We start from the raw sequence: 12715 nt of genomic DNA, 5'->3' as shown, positions 1-12715 counted from the left end.
AGTAACTGGCACAAGTAATATTTAATAGACTATCTACAGATTCTTTCCCATTCACGGCCACCACTACCTCCCCTGGACTATTATATAGAACTATTTGCAATGCAGAAATGAGGTCCCACAGAGTCTAAGTACTGTGCTCAGCTGTGGGTAGCAGAGGAAGTATTAGAATCTTGGTCTTCTCGCTCCCAATTTTTGCAAGTTTAATATATGACTTTTTCTTTTTTGCATAGTTCATCTTTAGACTACAACATGCTAAAAAGTAGATAAAGAGAAATATAAAAAATATCATAAACACCAATAGGGTATACCCAGACCTTACGAAAGTATGTGAAATGAAACTTTTGAGAGATAATGGAAAAAGCTTGATAACACTGAGGAATGTAGTCACTTCTCATTGTGCTTCCAAAATAGTAATTGCTAATATCAGGACCTGTGAGCACTCTGCTGCCTTGCTCCAGGGAAATGAAAGGGAGCTTCCTCATGAGTCAAGCTTACTCAGTTTAATTTTATTTTTCCAGACATACTTATAGCAGAACAAATAGAAAACCAAACCAGCAATGAGCAAACAAAAGAAGCAAACAAGGCACTTGGCTAATTTGTTCTTTTCTATTCTCTGGTTTTTGCACCTAATATAGGAAAAAAATCTATAGAAAACATTACAAATCTTTGAGACAGATTAACAAAAACATCAAGGGACAATAAGAAATGTGAAGAGGTGTGAAGAGTATACAATGTTACTCTGAACTGGTTTCACATGTCTAGAGGTCAGTATCACAGATACGTAACAAAAACCATAGATGCACATCCTTTAGCTGAGAAAATCCACTTTTATGATATATCCCAAGCAAAAGTCAAAGATGTGCCCCAAAATGTATGTATAAAGGCATTATAGAAGCATTATTGACAATAATCAAAACATGGAAACAATCTAAACAGCCAATAAAAATGGATTATTTATATAAATCATGGTATACAATGAAATAGACAAATGTCAAAATGTGGTGGAAGCATACTGACATGACAGATGTAAAGATATGTATTGTATATTGTTGACTGGGATAAAAGTTTGAACAGTGAAATTTATACACCTACACACACACACACACACACACACACACACACACAGGCTCCAATATATATGACAAATATATGCCGAAACGTTAAATACTATTGTTTCTAGGTTGTTGGAAAACTGATAATATTTATTTTCTTCTTTATAACTTTTTATAATTTCAACATTTTAAAAAATAATGAGCATATATGTACAAATGAAGAAGACTGGGGGAAATCCTTGAGACAGTTGACCCAGGGCAATAGGATGTACCTTAAAACACCCATTGGCAAATATGAAAAAGAATCCAAGTGAAGCTCAGCGTCCAGGAGGCGAGCAAACAGATTTTGGTGTTGGCGTCCCACAGGGTAGCCTTGGCATCATCCTGCCTTTTGTAGGGTTGTGGTCACTGAACCTCCAGTGCCATCACATCTGGCTTCTTAAGGACTTTCGTGAACTTTTTTGTGAAGCCGTTGTACTTAACAGTGGGCTAGCAGAAAAGGAAGGGTCATCAACAATTAAGTCCTGGCCCTCCGCCAGGACACCACAATTAAAGTGGCAACACCCACTCTGGTCTAGAGCAGAGCTGATGGCTACGGAAAATATGGAAAATACCTGACCCTCCACGAACCTCATTTACTCTAAATCTTTTTTTTTTTTTTCTTTTAGCATCTAAATGACAAGGACTATGCTTGAAGTTGTAGGAAGAGACGCAGATATAGAAAATGTAGTTTCTGCTTTTGAACCTCACAATGACACCATCCTAGCATGACATCAATGCATCAAAACAGGAAAAGTTAAATAACAAAATCAGGCATTGTGTGGTTAAATACCAAAGGGTGGTACTGGCAGTAAAATTTTTAGGAGTCTTTGCTTCAGCCCCCGAGGTTGCAGGGACTCTGTAGTTCATTCCAGATGATCCTGTGTTATTTTCTCAATGGCTTAAGGGAAAGAGTAACCAGGATCTCCTGCAACCACTGTGAGACCAATATGCCACAGACAGGATAGACTGGGGGTATTTTTCATGACCCCCCCCCAAAAAAAACCTACCAAAAAAGACAAAAATAATAAAAAAGAAAAAGAAACTTCTATTCATCCTTCAAAATACAATTCATATGTCACTTCACCTGTAAAAACTTTTTTCAGTTGGTTGTTCATGGTATCTAATAAACCACCCCATGACTTGGTGGCTTAAAACAACAAATACTTACATAGCTCATGATTTTGTGGGTCGACAGGCAGTTCCGGCTCACCTGGACAGTTCTGATCTCACCTGGCCTCCCTCATTTGTCTCTAGCCAGGGATGCAAGTTTTCTTGAGGCCGTTAAATTAATTAAACAAGGAGCCCATTAGACTGAGATGGCTCTAAAGCTGGGTAGGCCTATGTAAGTAAACCAAAATCTAAGCCTGTAAACGCCTCAAGGTTATGAAATCAAAACCCTCCCTAAGGACAACCAGTCATAGCCAGCTAGGCCTTAAGCTACAGCCAATCAACAATTTTCTTACTTTGTTTCCTCCTTTTCTCTGAAAAAGCCTCTCCCCCGGTGGCTCCCCTATACTCCTGTGCGTGGAAGTGTTCCTAACCACTTCTGATCTGGTGTTGCCTGATTCAAATCAATTTTTGCTCAAATAAACCCTTAACATTTTTAATATGGCTCAATGGATCTTTTCACAAGGTCTAGGCACATCATTACTCCTGCCACATTTTATTCGCCAAACCAAGTCACCCGGCTAAGACTAGATCCAAAAGCTGGAAACATAGACTTCACCTTTTGGTATGAAGAGTTATAAAGTTATAATGCAAAGGACAAGAATTCTTCAAATGAAGACTTTTGGTCATTTTTTTTTTTAAAAAGTTAAGTTTGTTGGGTTCTGTGCCATGGCCCTTCTCCCGCGTGAAAATCTAGAGCCGCTCCTTCTTTGTCTGTGGCCTCTGACCCAGGAGCGGAGGGAAAGCTTCGAGACGACCCACCCCTGCACCCTCCACAGCCAGCTGGGGCACCTGCATCCAAGGGCTCCGGCAGGGGCCACGCCGACACCACCCAGTGGGAGGGGCTGGTAAACCAGCGCTGCGACTGCTGCTCCTACCTGAGCCACGGGGACCTTCTCAGCTCCTTCGCCATTGCGCAGAATGAGAGCAAAGCACCAGTCCGCTTCAACTTGATGGGGAAGGTGCTGCAGCCTGGAGGATGGCCAGCGCACAAGCGGGAGAACTGACACCTTCATCTTGTCACCGCTGTGCGGGAGCATCTCCCACAGAGTTCCTCCCATTTGCCATCACTCCCGCGTGTTCCTGCCCCAAGTAGACCGATTCTCCATGACCATGTTTCTCCTGCTTTCCTTGTACAGAAGGGCTCATACCAGGGGCGTCCTGCCTGACCTGCCTTCCTGGGGGAGAGCTTCTGGACCCTGAAGCAGTGAGATGGCGGAGAGAGCCTAAAGCCAGCAAGAGAGGGGAGAAGGCCCTGGAATGAGACGGGATTCGCAGGTTTGTTTTGGGCTAGTTGATTGTCGTTGCTTTTTCTGTAAAGTTCAGAAATTTTTCAGTCTCAAAAGAAAAAGTTACATTTGCTGAGATATTAATTTATATGCAGTAAGATTTACCCCCTTTTAAAAAAATTGTATAAAACACATAAAATTTAAATTTTAACCATTATTACATGTACATTTCAGTAGTGTTAACTGTATTTATCATTCAACAGATCTCTAGGATTTTTTTTCATCTTGCAAAACTGAAATTCTATACTCATTGAAAAGCAATTCCCCACCTACCTCTCTCCTCAGCTTCTGGCAGCCATACTTCTACTTTTTGTTTCTATGAGTTTAGCTACTTTAGATATCTCATATAAATAGAATCATAAATTATTTGCCTTTTTGTGACTGGCTTATTTCACTTATCATAATGTCCAAGGTTTGTCCATGTTGTGGCATATAACAGGATTTCATTCTTTTTAAAGGCTGAATAATATTTCATATTACATTTTCTATATACATTCATCAGTTTATGGGCATTTGGGTTGCTTCCACCTGTTGGCTATTGTGAATAATGCTGCAATGAACATGGGTATACAAATATCTCTTTGAGATCCTGCTTTCAATTCTTCTGGATTTACATACCCAGAAGTGGGATTACTGGATAATATGATATTTCTTTTTTTTTTTTAAGATTTTCTTTATTTTTAGAGAGAGAGCACACATGAGCAGGGGGAGGGGTAGAGGGAGAGATAGAGAATCTCAAGCAGACTCTGGGCTGAGTGGAGTCCCACGTGAGGCTCATCTCACCATTCTGAGATCATGACTTGAGCCGGAATCAAGTCAGTCATTTAACCAACTGATCCACCCAGGGGCCACAGCAGTTCTATTTTTAATATTTTGAGGGACCTCTGTATTGTTTTCCATAGCAGCTGCAGCATCTTACATTCCCACCAATAATGCACAAGGGTTTCAATTTATCCACATCCTTGTCAACACTTATTATCTTAGATGGTGGCCATCTTAATGGGTGTGAAGTGAAAATTCATCCATTTTTAAGTGCATAGTCCTAGGAGTTTTGACAAATGCATGCCTTTGTATAATCACTACTCCAATCACCCCAATTTCCATCACCCCAAAGTTTCTCTTGGACTCCACTGCAGTAAGTCCCCTCATCTAACCAACAGCCCCAGGCAATCACAGACATGTTTTGTCTCTATTATTTTGATGTTTCCAGAATGTCATATAAAGGAATCATATATAGTTTTTTGAATCTTGCTTCTTTCATTTGGCATAATTTATCTGATTCATTCATGCATTTGCATGTATGAGGAGTTTATTCCTTTTTGTTCCTGAATAGTATGCCATTGTATGGACATACCAGAATTTATTTATCTATTCACTATTTGGAATGTCCCTATAATTTTATTCATCTGTATAACTTAAGCTGTATATTATTTGCATACATGTATTTTTTGTAAACGTGTTTTTCATTTCTCAGGTAAATACTGCAGACTGGGATTAGTGGATTCTAAGGATTATATACTTAATTTTATAAGGAACTGCTAAACTTTTTCTGTTGTGGTTGTAACATTTTGCATTCCCATTACCAACATATAAGAGTTCTAGTTGCCCTATATGCCCTATATGCCTAAGTGCCCTAGCACTTGGTTATGTCAGGTTTTAAAAACTTTGTTTTCTAGCTATACACCAATAGGTGTATAGAGATAACTCATTGTGATTTTAATTAGAATTTCCTTAATAACTAACAATGCTGAACATCTTTTCATGTGTTTATTTGCTATTATCTTCTTTAGTAAAATGTTCAAATTGCCTATTTTTTAATTCAGTTGTTTCTTTTCTTTTTGGGAGTCTTAGGAGTCTTTTTTAAAAGATTTACTTATTTATTTTAGAGGTGGGGGTGAAGGGGAGTGGGGGGGGAAGGGGCAGAGGGAGAAGGAGAGAGAAACCCAAGCAGACTCCTTCCTGAGTCAGAGCCTGAATCAACAGGGGGCTGGATCTCAGGACCCTGAGATCAGACCTGAGGCCTGAGCCGAAACCAAGAGTCAGACACTTAACTGACTGTGCCACCCAGGTGCCCCAGGAGTCTTGGGAGTCTTATATGTCAAATATGTGATTTGTAAATATCTTCTCCCAATCCGTGGCTTGTCTTTCTATTCTCTTAACATTGTGTTTTTCAGAGGTAAAACTTTTAATTTGGAAAAAATGCAATTTATCTTTTTAAGATCTTATTTTATTTATTTATTTATTTATTTATTTATTTGAGAGAGCACAAGCAGGGGAGGGACAGAAGAAGAGGGAGAGAGACAAGCAGACTCCCTGCTGAGCAGTTTGCCTGATGCAGGGCTCGATCCCAAGACCCTGAGATCATGACCTGAGCCAGTCAGATGCCTAGATGACTGAGCCACCCAGTCTCAGGTGCCCAGGTGCCCCACCTTTTTCTTTTATAAACATTGCTTCTGTATCTGTATTTTTATATCTTCTTTTACAAGTATTTCTTCTGTGCCAAACATAAGGTCACAAAGATTATTTTCTATGTTTTCTTCTAAAAGTCTTATAATTTTTTTATTTTGTTCACTAATCCATTTTAATTTTAATTTTTGTGTAAGACGTCAGGTAAAAGTTGAGGTCTATTTTCTTGCATGTGAATGCCCAACCATTCCAGCACCATTTGTTGAAAAGACCATCCTTTCTCCATTGAATTTGCTTTGCACCTTTGCCAAAAAGCATTGGCTACAAATGAATTGGTATATTTCTAGACTCTCCATTCTATGCCATTAATCTCTATGTCTATTCTTTTGTGAATACTATGCTGTCTTGGTTACTAGAGCTTTATAGTAAATCTTGATATCAGGTAGTATAAGTCCTCCAACTTTGTTCTTCTATTTCAAAATTGTTTTAGTTATTCTAGTTCCTTTGTATCCTTCTGCTTACTTTGGATTTAATTTGCTCTTTATTTTTTTTTTTTAAAGATTTTATTTATTTATTTGAGAGAGAGAATGAGAGACAGAGAGCACGAGAGGGAAGAGAGTCAGAGGGAGAAGCAGAACCCCCGCTGAGCAGGGAGCCCGATATGGGACTCGATCCCAGGACTCCAGGATCATAACCTGAGCTGAAAGCAGTTGCTTAACCAACTGAACCACCCAGGCGCCCTTAATTTGCTCTTTAAATTCCAGTTTTTTAAAGTAGAAATTTGTATCACTAAATTGAAACCTTTCTCTTTTGATATAATCCTGTTATGCTATAAGTTTCCCTCTAAGCACTGCTTTAGCTCCACCCTACAACTTTTATAAGTTGAATTTTCATTTTCATTTAGTTCAAAATATTTTCTAGTTTCCCTTATAATCCATGAGTTGTTTACTTCCCAAATATTTAGGGGATTTTACAGGTATCTTTCTTTAAATGATTTATAGTTTAATTCTGTTATGATCAGAGAACATGCTTTGTATGATTTCAGTTCTTTTAAATTCATTTAGGTTTGTTTTATGGCCCAGAATAAGGTGTATCCTGGCGAATTTTCCACATGTACTTGAAAAGAATATACATTCTGTCAGTGGCTGAGTGTTCCAAAAATTAGTTAGGTCCAGTTGGACTATAGTGTTATTTAGGTCTTCTATATCCCTACTTATTTCTTTTTTACCAGTTATATCAGTTTCTGAAGGCAGAGTGTTAAATGTTCCAACTATAATTATGGATTTGTATTTATCCTTTCAATTCTATCAAATTTTCTTCTTGTATTTTGAAGGTTATTTGTTAGGTTTATTCATATTTAGAATTGTTACATATCTTCATAAATTGACTCGTCTTTAAATAATATTAAATCTTCATTTCTGATATTTCCTGTTCTAACGTCTACTTTGATATTGTGGTAATTCTCGAAATTTGTCATAGCAGACTTATTCTCTTTTCTTTATGGTTACTTATTTATTCATTCCTCCACCCTAGAAAAGGTCATATAGCTCAAGGGAATCTCCAGTGGGGTACTGAAAGTAGAGCTGTTTACCAGGTGAACCATGACAAGGACAGGAGGGAGGTAGGATAGGCATTTCAACAAATGGACCAATAGTCTGAGGCAAAACACAGTGGTGTGAAATAATATACCATGTTAGGGGAAATGTGATTGATTGAGCAAGCCGAAATAAGGGTGAGAAAGGGCTTGGCAAGAGACAAGGTGCTTTGATCAAACTGGGTTCAGATTTGGTGTACACTAGTGAGGTCTGTAACAATGGGAAATAAAAGGTTTTAAGTCAAGGAATGTCATGACCAAATTTCCATTTTGGGAAGATCACTCTGGAAGTAATGGACATGTTAAATTTATAGAGATTTCAGCTAGGAAAACTCAGATGAATATTGCAATGTGGCATTTAGAGATCATTAAAGTCTGAGCTAAGGCTCTACTACATCAGAGGTGGAGAAAATGACAAGTGTTAAAGTGACAGAAATATTAATTTAATGACTGTTAGGGGATGACATGGAGGGAGGTGACTAGGGGTAAGTCCAGGGTTGCTGTTTTGTATAACAATAGGTACATGGTAATACTCACCATGGTCCATCAAGCCCGTTTGTGGGGAAATACTGAAAATTCAGCATAAAATTCTAGTATCTATACTAGGCTTGGGTTGGATATTGGATAACCAAGTCTGGATAGATGCTTAGTTTGAAGTTCAAGAGAAGAATCTGAGCATTGCTGTGGGGATGAACGAGGTCACTCAGATGGCATGCAAAGCGAGGGACCCCAGAGAAGCTACTACCATAAGGAGTAGATATAGGAGGAAGAGTGGGTAGAAGAGTGTGAGAGACAGGACTTGAGAAGCAGGAAGAGGGCTTTTTAAAATTACCCTAACAGTATTTGTCACTCTGTGTTATAATTCCTTGTTTCCTTTCCAGACTTTGAGTTCTTCAGAGTCAAGGTCAATGGTGTAGTCATCTTTGTAGCTCCACTGGCACAATGCTTCACTCACAGATACTCAGTGAAGTTTTGGGAAGTGAATACAGAAGGGCCCACATTTTAGAGAACAATTTGATCATTCAAAACAAAACCAGTGCAAATGTCCTTAGAGGGTTGGTGATAAAGTGGTTATCAAATTGCCTCTGATTCATTCCAGAAATACATCATAGAAACTAGTCTTTAAGGAGTTGGTCTGTAGAAGAGCAAGAAGTACAGAGCTCCAGAATCACTGATGGGGGCATCACAGGGACCCCACTCACTAGCTATTTTACCTTGGGCTAATTCAGTTCTCTGAAGCTTAGTTTCCTCATCTGCTAAATGAAAGAAGGGGGAGGAGGACATCTACTTTGAAATAACATGTAATTTGTGTAAAGCATCCAGCATAGTGCCTGATAATTATGATAGCTATCATCATCATCATCATCATCATCATCATCATCATCAAATACAACCCATACATTTCACAGATAAAAAGTATCAACATCCACCTATGACAACCATAGCAAAAATTGAATCAGGTCTCCACTGGGGAATCTACCATGCTTTATGTTAGAAAAATGGTGTGCCCATCTTTCTCTCATAGTAGATAGAGTGTGGGCTCCCTGAGAGCAGGAATCTTGTCATAAGTATTTCCAGCAGCTATTTCTATAAAGGTTATAGAGTTGGAACATGAAATACAGAGCCTTTAAATACTATTTAGGAGACATTCCAGTTTGGAGAACTTTAGTATTTTGGAAAACCAAATAAAAGCAGTTTAACTAGTTCCTACGTGAGCATGAGTTTGCTCAATTCAGTGCCATTAGCACTGACGGATTAAATGTCCAGAAAAAGCTCTCTGAATAGAGGCTCTTTTTTGCACTTTTTTTTCACATAAGATTTATAGTTCCACATGTATGTGTCCATAGGTGAAATTGAAGGTATCTTGGCCAGGCCAGTCGGGCATCTCACTATAAAATAACTCAACAGTAATTCTTTGGCTTCTAAAACTGCCTGCAAAAATTCTAGAAACTCAGGCCCAAATTTCTCCCTTTTGATTTCTTGAAGGTAAAACAGTAGGGGGTCAGGAGTACTCTCTTACACCAGGCCACATGGAAGGCCCCTGCCCTTTGTGACTCAGGGCTACTCATCGGCCTGTATTGTGAACTCTTGGCGTGGCCTGCAGCGCCCGTAGGAGCCGTCCTGCAAACCTCTCCAGCTTTATCAGGAGCTGCCTTCCCCTTGCCCTCTGCACTTAGGCACAATGGTCTCCTCACTATTCCTGGAACATTCTAAACACAGCCCCATAAGCTGTTCCCCCCCTCCCCTTGGGGCCTTTGTAATAAGTTTTCCCATTATCTTGAAAACTCTTTCAGTTAGTCGCTTCAGTTAAGTGGGGAAGAGATAGAGAAAGAGAGCAAATTAACCTGGAAAGAATGTTAGATTGTATATCATCTCTTCAGCCACACCCAACCACTGAGATAGCAATCAACCCTTCTTATGAGATACAGAAACAAACAACAAAACAATTGTAATGAGGAATTTAACAAAACAACTCAAAATAGAAACTAATTTTTTTAAAGTAAGGTTTTGTTTTGTTTTTATTTTCCTCCTGCATTTGGCAAAATACTCTTTAAGGCAGGAACATGGAGTCTCTTTGTGCTACAAAATTTTTTTTAAAAAGATTTTATTTATTTTTGTGAGAAAGAGAGAGAGCAAGAGAGCACAAGTGCATGAGCTGGGGGGGCGGGCAGGGGGAGAAGCAGACTCCCCGATGAGCAAAGAGCCCCGTGTGGGACTTGATTCCAGGACCCTGGGATCATGACCTGAACCGGAGGCTGATGCTTAACTGACTGAGCCACCCAGGCACCATGTGCTACAAATTGTTTAAAATGGGAAAGCCCATATTTAAATTGACTTCCAAAACTGGCATTCCAGCATTACACATTAAGTTAATGTTAATTGATTATAATTATCTGTGCTTTAACCTGGATTAAAGGTCAAAAAATCCATAAGCAGGAAGAATTTATTTAATCAATTACATATGTTTGATTTAAAATGTAGATACATATTAGTAATACCTACAGACCCAAGCACAATGTTTAAACACATAGATACACAATTTATGCTATGGCAGATTTAACCAATCTGGGCTGCTTATAAATTGAACAAGCAAAGGTCTTCCCCAGTACAATACAGTATATTGTTAAGAGAACAGGCCTCAGAATCAGAAAAGCAAATGCGGCTTATGCCTTGATTGCCTCTTTTAGAAAGAAGAAACATTTTGTTAAACTTTATTCTCCTTAAAATAAACAAAAAACTCCAACATGCAAATAGAATTGAAAATAAACTTTCAGTTTAGAGATGGTGAATTAATCATATGCATGACTACCTTTCCTTCTCAAAACCATTAAAATAAAGCAAATGAATTAAGGATATAAAGCCAACCAGACAAAGAAAATGGGAAAGACAGAAACCACAAAACTTTAGAAGCTAGAAAACTGATGGGCCCGAGTTACCTGATACCGCAAGCACGAGCATGCTACTGGTAAATGATTGGGAGAGAAAGCAACATACACTATAGAACCTCTAAAAGATGATAAATTAGTGGCCACTTGTACTTCTAGATGTGGGGACAAAGGGAATTAAACTTAAGGTAGTTGAAAGTATGTTTTAAAATCATTTAGACAAAATGAGATACCACTTCATATACACTAGAGTGGTGTAATAAAACAGTCAGATAATGGCAAGTGTTGTCTGGGATGTGGAGAACTGGAGCGCTCCTACATTGTTGGTGGGAATATAAATGGTTGAGCTACTTTGGAAAACATACCAACAGTTCCTCAAAAGGTTAAAAAAGAGTTACCAGCAATTCCATTCTTAGGTATATACCCAGGAGAAATAAAAACATGCCCATTGAGAAACTTGTACCCAATTGTTCATAGAAGCATTATTTGTAAGAGCCAAAAAGTAGGAAAAAACCCAAAACCATTAACTGACAAGTGAATAAATAAAATATGGTATATCCACATGATGAGCTATTATTTGGCAAAAAAAAAAAAAAAAAAAAAGAAGAAGTGAATGATTTATATGAAATGTCCCAACTAGGCAAATCCATAAACACATAAAGTAGATTAGTGTTGTTTAGGACTAGGGTTGGGGGCAGTGGAGGATGCGAGGAATGGTGGGCCAGGTGACTGCTAGGGACTCAGGACTTCCTTGTGAGGTGAGGAGAATGTTCTAAAATCGATCTGGTATGAGTTGCACAACTCTGTGAATATATTAAAAAACATTGAATTATGTACTTTAAAGAGTGAATTGTATGGTTTGTGGACTGTATCTCAATAAAACTATTCCAATTAAAATGCAACAGTTAGACCCTCGAGGCATATTCTTGTACTGCACACAGTGGAGCAACTATAGTTTTTCTACACATAAAAGACTGGAGCAGGGGGTGGGGAGTCCTTTTCTCTGAAGGAGGTATAAAAGAGAGGTTCTTTAGACCATACAGTTATAGGCAGGAGGAATAGGCTAAAGTTCTGAACTGAATTTAAACCTTGGGCTTTCTCCCCACTTTTGCTTGCAGAAAATTGGCAAAAGGATCAGCAGATCCATTAGTTTTGCTACAGAGAAGCTCATACTCAACATACTGACCTCATGCTCAGAGCTTCCAGTTAGCTTTTTGGTCCCCTATTCTTAAACAAACAGCCAAGAAAGCCAGGTATCTGAGGAAAGCCTGGTTTTACCAGAGGCCTACAAAAACAGCCAGAAGAAAAGCAACTTGGAGGAAACAGAGACTACTAAGGAAGAAGACATGTCAAAATTTAAAAAGGACGAATATTAATTATAGAAATATAGAAGATATTGTATCATGAAGCAAGAATAGGATGCTATTTAAAAAAATATTCAGATATATGCATATAATGGAATACTATTTGGTGATAAAAAACACTTAAATGCATATTTCTAAATTTTAAAAAACAGGACAAAAAGGCTAGATATTGTATGATTCCTATAACATTCTGGGAAAGGCAAACTATAGAGTCAAAAGATCAAGGTTTCCAGGAGTTTGGAGGTAGTGTTGATTGGATGGAGCACAGTGGATTTTTAGAAGCGGTGAAAGTATTCTGTATGATACTGTAATGGTAGACATACGACATTGTGCATTTGTCAGACCCATGGAACTTTACTGCGCAAAGAGTGAACCCTAATACATTCAAATTTTAAAAAATTATTTAGAAGGCCAA

General features: G+C 38.4%; 1 pseudogene; it reads left to right on the top strand.

The window, feature by feature from the left end:
• The first annotated feature begins 2930 nt into the window (after positions 1-2930).
• LOC118544536 (splicing factor 3B subunit 5-like) lies at positions 2931-3268 on the top strand (annotated as a pseudogene).
• Positions 3269-12715: the final 9447 nt, after the last annotated feature.

Source organism: Halichoerus grypus, chromosome 14 (assembly GCF_964656455.1).
Source record: "Halichoerus grypus chromosome 14, mHalGry1.hap1.1, whole genome shotgun sequence".
Lineage (NCBI taxonomy): Eukaryota > Metazoa > Chordata > Mammalia > Carnivora > Phocidae > Halichoerus > Halichoerus grypus.
This window is presented reverse-complemented; position numbering and strand designations above follow the sequence as displayed.